Here is a 7,605-nt window from a genome sequence, read left to right on the forward strand (position 1 = left end):
ATAACCTTGATGATTGCCTGAAACAGCATGTAAAACCCTTGTTAGGCCCTCATAAATCACAATCTGGAATCACACAAGCCTTCATGGGAAACTGTTGCCTTTTGCAATGCTAGCTTAGTATCCCATTGCTAGAGTTATAGGTTGAATTCAAAAGGGGGCATTGGTTGAGTGGTCACACCTAGATTTGCAAAAGATGTTCGGAGCTTGCAAAGTCTGCCCAAGTAGATATTAACAAATCATAATTTCTCGCGGGATTGCAAAAGTCAGAATCCTCCAATGATAATCTCTTGAAATTGTAGTTGTATTTATGAGTGCTAGGGTGAGCAAGTTGGTGTGGACCGAGCAGGCTTGTAGCCAAGCATTATCGTCTGAAATTTGAATGCAGCCTGAGCCTAGGCCAAGGCTGACGAGAAGAATGTTATCTTGACCTTGAGCCAGAGATGACGTCAATGGGGACATAAATGGTGGCTTCTCGAGGGAAGGAACGTTTTTGCGGTCGCGGATGTCGACCCAACAAATTGTGCACCCGCCACTGCCTTTGTACAACATCCCATCCACTGAATCGTCCTGGACACGCCAAATTTATAGACCAGCTTGGAATGAAACATGTTTGTTCCCTTCTCTTCCTTACTTCGTTGCCTCTGCTCCTCATCCCTCCCTATCCCTTGAACCTTATGACTTGGGCGACTCCCTCCCTCCTCCTTTAGGCTTGCTCCACCTTCCATTGCGCCTCCCCTCAACATGTTCACTCCTCTTTCCACCCTCCTTCCACTCACAATTTGCCTCATCGTCAGCTCCACATCCATTCCTGCGCTTTTTCTCCTCTCTTTCTCCTTCGTTCCATCCGCCGCCGCATCCACCCACCAACAAGATGGTACTGCAAATCGCTGGTCTTTTGTTGCCTTCCGCTGCCCGCTAATTCTTAGATAGGACGTAGGGAATCGTCCATCTCCTGCTTTCGACTTCATCATAGGACGAAGAAAACAGTACTGTTGCAGCTGTGGACCGCAACTTAAGAAGAAGAAAACGAGCTTAAACCTATCGCTTAGGACTAGAAGTTAGGCCGGCATGAAATTCGAGCTATTTCTCATCCAAAATATAAAGTCTAGCACGAGCAAGCTACAAAGCTAGCAAGTTCTATTACCATCTCTGCCACTGTCAAGTTTTGTTGCAATTGTTATGCTGTTCTATCCAACTCAAAATCCGCTTTCTTTATGCAGTGAATGCACTCTTAGCTCTGCACGCAGCTTGGTCTGCAAATCCTTCCTCCTGGGATACCAACACAGATCCTTGCGAAAAGAAATGGGCTGGTGTCTTCTGCGACAGCAGTACAAACACGCGAGTCACTGAATTGTACCGTTCTTAATAACCCTTTTCCGCTTCCGTTGCCTTGTTTCGAACTTTGGATCCGCTCGACGCATCACCCCCATTAGTCCAACTCCGTCCAATACAAAAGCCATTTCTTGTAGGCAAGCTCAAAATGCTATCTTCTTTCATGTATGGCAGGCTTCTTATTAATCAGAACCTTAATGGAGTTCTTCCTGCTGCGATTGGAGACTTGACCAACTTGAAAGATTTGTACGCTGCAGTTTTGTCATTTCTCCGGCTCAATTCCATCAGGGATAGGGAACATGACGCAGATGCGACTCTTGTACGTTACACCTCCACAATGGACGAATTGTCACTCCATGCTTCTTCCGTTAGGTGCTGGGCATTACAATAATTAATATATCTTGAGTGTTCCGTGACATATTGTCCAGAGGCTTGACTCAGAACTCTTTCACGGGACCTCTCCCTGCAAGCATTGGTTTGCTCAAGCATATGATGTGGCTTGATCTCTCTAGCAATAAACTCTTTGGGAGTCTGCCAGATTCAATATCAACAAACACAGTTCACCTGTGAGTGAAAATTATCAATTGAACTGTCTTTAGCAATTGTACATATACAATTGAATTTGAATGGGTAACTTGCATATATTATTTGGCTAAATCGGAGTTTGCCTGTGTCATGGTTGTCAAATCGGAAGCCATCTACAAAATAACTTATTCTCAGGGACCATTCCATCGTCTATCTTCAACTCACAAATGCAGTTAGAACATTTGTAAGTGGAATTTGCCAAGATTTAGTTCGTATATATATGGTTCCTGGGGGGTTTGGAAGGTGTGAGAGAGAGAAATAGAGCCATTATTGTAGTAAGTCATTCTCAACGTGAACACTCTTGCTTTACGGATTAACTTGTCAGTCGTGCAGACCACTGAAGGTTTGAATTTTGGGTGATCAGAACACTGAACAATAATTCATTTACCGGAAGAATTCCTTCCACGATTGGCGATCTGGCACATCTTAGGCTTTTGTAAGTATCATGGCATAAATCTCCTCCATGCTCGGTACTCTTATTGTTGAGACTCGAGAGTTGTTTGCTGCATGATTGCGTTTCCTTTAATCATGATCGCATTGCTTTTCTTTCAATGGACAGGCGATTGGATTCGAACAACCTCTATGGCACAATCCCATCCACGATCAGCAAAATTTCAACTCTCACCACATTGTACGATCTCAAAATCTGAATCTGATCATGTGCAGCATACCAAGGCTTTCTGTCTTGATGATGCCTGCAGTTATCTCAAGCATGGTGCTCCTCTCCGGATCAGAAACTCGCTACTTTCCAGTGTCTACCTGTGCTTAATTGAGTAAGTCTCCTCTTCTGTGACGCAGGCAGTTAAATAACAACGCTCTAAGCGGTCCGCTGCCAGACCTTTCGAACAATACGAAACTGCAAATGCTGTGAGGTTTCCTACAAGCAGCACATAGATGTTTCTTTGCAATTTCGAAGGAAATGCTGTGCTGTGTATGCAAAACCGGGTGCAAATTCATGGTCTCGTATTTGTTCGTGTGGCAGGGAGCTTGGATATAACCAATTTACCTCTTCGGCGATTCCAACATGGATCAAAAATTTGACAAACCTCTTACTACTGTCAAGTATATATTGGCGATATCCCGATTTTAATACATTTAATACACAGCGCGAAATCAACATGGCGGACATCATGTTCCTCTGGTCTAAACTTTTGGCCCCTTTTCCCACAGATCCCTGCAATCTGCGAATTTGACTGGCGGTATTCCTGCTGAAATTTTCGCACTACCCAACATCAGCAACGTGTATGTGCTCTAGTGGTATGAATTTGAGGCTCGAAAAGAATGAGGAAGCTAAATGATTCATGCACTGCTGCTTAATTACAGGACACTTGGATCGAACAGGTTGAATGGAACCTTAGACCTGACCGCTCCCAGTTCCAAATTGCTTCTCGTCAACGTGACGGACAATGAAATATCCGACCTTCATGAGGGCACCTATACACAAGAATTACTGTAAGTGTCCTCATTCTCAGCCGTTTGGGGCTACTACGTCACTCATTTGTTGTCTACAATTGCAACGCTGATGGCAGTTGCTCCTACGACAAAGACTCACGACACGTCAATGGGTTCATTGGGTTGTGTCTGATAGTGACATACGTTTTGGTTGATTCATGTGTCCAGATTGAATGGAAATCCATACTGTATTAGCAATCCAAATATCTGTAGGACTACTCGTTCTGTCCCCACGTCGGTTGCAGCCCCTCCTCCGTCAACTTCTATGACGACATTGGATTGCAGAAATCGATCATGCCCTGATGACTATTCAATCAATCCTAAGGGTTTTGGGGACTGCCAATGTGCCCGTCCTGTTAAGGGTAGTGGTTTCTTTCCTGCGACCGAGATTCCGGTTTTGACTGACTACTACATCTCTGTAATGGAGCAGCACGCAGCAGATGGGCTCAGCAAATATGTCGGATCAAACCGAACGTTTCGTAAAGGCCAAGTAGTGGTGCAAGTCGTCTCGGATTTCCATGTAACAGTTTCGGTTTTCCCTCCTAACAGCATATATTTATGGCTTCCAAACGAGGCAGCTAAGATATCTTACGTACTCAAGAATCAGGATATCGATTTTGTCGTCGTCGGAGCATGGCTTTGTGGTTTCAATGGCGGCCCTTACGATCCGGGTAATTCATTGAAGTCAAGTTCTCATGTGCTTTGCCTCGTCTTTTGTGCACGATCGGAAACCTGTGAAAAAACTTTCTGGATATACATATATATATATAACTTTCTGGATATTTACTGGAATGCACACAAGTTTCTGTTGTGACCTTTTCATATATACGAATAAATCATTCAAGCTTGATATCTAATATAACTTTATGTGAAGTTTCAAGATGCAATTCATTTACCTTGCCTCCTCATAACTTGTATTTAAATGTGGACCATACTCTCGTTGCGTTTCCTAATGCAGAGATTAAAGTTGTCTACAAGCTCAGCACCGCTGCGAAGATTGGAATCGGAGTCGGCGTGTCAGTTTTTGCAGTAGCGATGATGGTGATCGCCAGATACTCTGTCAAGCAGAAAAGGAGAGCGGAGAAAGCAGAGAAGCAAAACAAGCCTTTCGGTGAGTCATTTCCTCATATCGATTAAAATTAAATCTCGTTCCTTGTTACCGTGGAGGCCTGATGGGCAAATCTATGTTGCATATTTCCAGCATCTTGGATCGCAGAGAGCGAAGGAGGGATCGCAGAGATTCCTCGATTGAAAGGTGCACGCTGGTTTTCATTGGATGAAATCAAAAAATGTACCAACAATTTTAGTCGGAACAATGAGATCGGTGAAGGAGGATATGGAAAGGTCTTGCCGTCCTAAATCGATTCTTTCGCATGTCTTGCCTACGCTATTATTTTTCTTGAAATCTATCCAGCTGAAATCAATAGTTTTGTCCAAAATCGAACGATTCCCCAGTTTGATGAAGGCAGTAGATTTCTAAATAAGTAGAGGAGATCAGCTTTCTGTTGGACAACCTTCAGTATTCTTGAACGAGTAATTTGCAATGGTCTAGGATGTGTGTTGTTGGATTCCCTGTCCAGGTATACAAAGGATACCTTTTATCCGGGGAACGAGTGGCAGTAAAAAGGGCAAGGACTAACTCTTTACAAGGTACGACGGAGTTCAAAGCTGAGATAGAACTGCTGTCCAGGGTGCACCACAGAAACCTGGTTGGTCTAATCGGCTTCTGTTTCGAAGAAGCGGAGCAGATGCTTGTGTATGAATATATGCCAAACGGGACGATACGACAATGCCTATCAGGTATCATTCGAAATGGGAGAGAGAGACGGTTGAATCTCTTTGAGCAAACGAGAGAGTTACTTCCTCTCGATTAATATTATACGGTTGCGTTTTGGCAGGTCGAACCGGGATGAGCATGGACTGGGAAAGAAGGATCGCAGTTGCTCTGGATTCTGCAAGGGGCATTGCGTACCTACATAGTGAAGCTAATCCGCCTATCATTCACAGAGATATAAAATCAAGCAACATCCTTCTAGACGAGAGATTAGTCGCTAAAGTTGCAGATTTTGGAATCTCTATGCAGCTTGGATACGCAGAGGAGAACAATTCGACACAAGTGAAAGGAACACTGGTAATAATAATATGATGACCGACGAGGCAATTCACTCAAGTTTGCCACCAAACGATCTGGGTTTTAAAACGATAACCGAACTCTTACTGAATTTTATGTGCCTCTACAGGGATACTTAGATCCAGACTACATCATGACCAATGTCTACACTGAGAAAAGCGACATATATAGCTTCGGGGTGGTATTGCTGGAGCTGGTAACGGGGAGCGTGCCCATTCAAGGAGGCAAGTCATTGGTACGTGAAGTGAAAACGTTCGTGGAGAAAGGCGGGTTGCTTAATTCTTCGTCCACCGTGTTGGAATGCTTGTTAGATGGCAATCTGATGGCAGAGTCTCCACCGATCAAGGCATTGCACAATCTTGTGGAGATTGCACTGAGTTGTGTGGAGGATGATCCAGCTTCTCGACCCAGCATGGGGAGGGTGGTGAAACGGCTTGAATCTCTGTACGTCCAGCAGCGTGCAGTCGCTTGCATGGATGTAGAAATGACAAAGGATCCATTCTCCGGACGATTCGTGGAACGCTCAGCATCTCTCACCAAATCTTCGACTTGCTCTTCATTCGCAGATGATCGCTTTCGTGATTAGCTGGGCAACAAGAGGAAATTCAAGCCCTCATTGACACACGTGTCATGCTACTTTTAGACTTGGATGACCAAGTGTCTTGGCTAGTGTTCACGTGCTCGTTGTAAGTTCCGAGGATCCTAACTTCATTGCGAGACGTATGTACCCGCGTTGTTGTTCGTTTGAAGTTCGTTAGTTTTTTTAGATCTCCCTTTGTTCTTTCATCACATCTTCTTGATCTGTCAAGATCTTGTGAGCCTTCCACTCTTCTTACAAGACCCCCATTCCTACCCATGCTGCCTTCCACTCCTCTTGCATCGCCTAAATACTTGTCCATAGCGAGCTAAGAGAGTTTAAAGCATAGAATCAATCTAGAATAGCGATGCTTGCTTACCCAAACCTATAATTTATCATCATTCAAGATATTCTCCTCTTTGCATGGACTTGTGAAGCTCCACAACAAGCTTCTCCGTCCGCCCAATTCCCAGGCCAGCCTCCTGTTACAGACACATCCATTTATCACACACGTCTTACAAGTCCTCCCAAGCTTCTATCATGGGTTCTTTATGATTGAATTGTTGGGCAATGAGGAGAGTGAGGCCTCCGACGTTGTCGAGTGTGGTCTTGTCTCCACCATGGCTCCCTTGCCTTCTCACCTTTCAATGCTTTGACACCCCAAAGGGTCAATGCACAATCGGGTGTAGCCAATCGCGAAACTATTTTAGGAAAATTTTTGCGGACGTGACATGCTCGTGGGTGATATTTTGAATTTTCGACGGACTCGTGCTCTCGTCGAAATTCTTCTCGGGGTAATAATTGTCTTACTGGCGTAATAATGAGATGCAATCTAGCAAAAATTGTTGTTATGAACACCACAGAGCTTGACACATGCCATTACACTAGCAGTTATGTCCTCCGGCGTATAGTCTCTATGCTATATCTTTATACATCAAACTATCCACAGTCTGTCCTGTCATCTACCTGTAGCTCACTACATGTCATCTACCTGTAGCTCGCCACCTGTCATCTACGTGTGCATCTTTTCTACACCAATCTAGACTCGTGACCATCGCACTAACGTTGGCTTGGTGCGACCACCGTGCTGGTTCTTGGAGATGGCTAACGTAGCTACTCCTAATTAAACAACATAAAATATATTCAACTTAATTAATTGGTTCGATCACGTGAGACCTGCGTTGGAGTCCCTGCATAATTATTCATATATTTCGCATCAAGGGCTCCTCTTTCTTCTTAGTGTGCCATTAGGCAAGTTTAAAACCAACCTGGTTGTTGGAACAACATGTTGTTATAGTGTAATACGAGTGCAATTAATAATTTAAAACAAGTGGTTAAAAGTTAATCCTAAACGAAGGAGAATATATGTTCTTGTGCAACCACCACGCTAGTTCTGTTTAGTGCGGGTTGCAATTAATCCTAAACCAAGGAAAATGTGGTTCTTGAAACTATTTCAATGCTACTTGCAATTAATCCTAACCCAACAAAAATGTATTTCCTTGTGCATTAACCACCACGCTCGTTCCAT

General features: G+C 43.9%; 1 pseudogene across 1 annotated transcript; it reads left to right on the plus strand.

The window, feature by feature from the left end:
* Positions 1–607: 607 nt before the first annotated feature.
* LOC147896556 (leucine-rich repeat receptor protein kinase HPCA1-like) lies at positions 608–6,227 on the plus strand (annotated as a pseudogene). Its single transcript, XR_015541782.1, has 17 exons — positions 608–874; positions 1,221–1,353; positions 1,507–1,651; positions 1,761–1,898; positions 2,027–2,101; positions 2,282–2,353; positions 2,477–2,548; positions 2,716–2,784; positions 2,900–2,974; positions 3,088–3,159; positions 3,241–3,369; positions 3,538–4,040; positions 4,328–4,480; positions 4,571–4,713; positions 4,950–5,169; positions 5,268–5,500; positions 5,610–6,227. The product of XR_015541782.1 is annotated as a leucine-rich repeat receptor protein kinase HPCA1-like (transcript).
* Positions 6,228–7,605: the final 1,378 nt, after the last annotated feature.

Source organism: Dipteris shenzhenensis, chromosome 11 (genome assembly GCF_047967505.1).
Source record: "Dipteris shenzhenensis isolate YYH24624 ecotype China chromosome 11, Dip_SZ_1.0, whole genome shotgun sequence".
Taxonomy (NCBI): Eukaryota; Viridiplantae; Streptophyta; class Polypodiopsida; order Gleicheniales; family Dipteridaceae; genus Dipteris; species Dipteris shenzhenensis.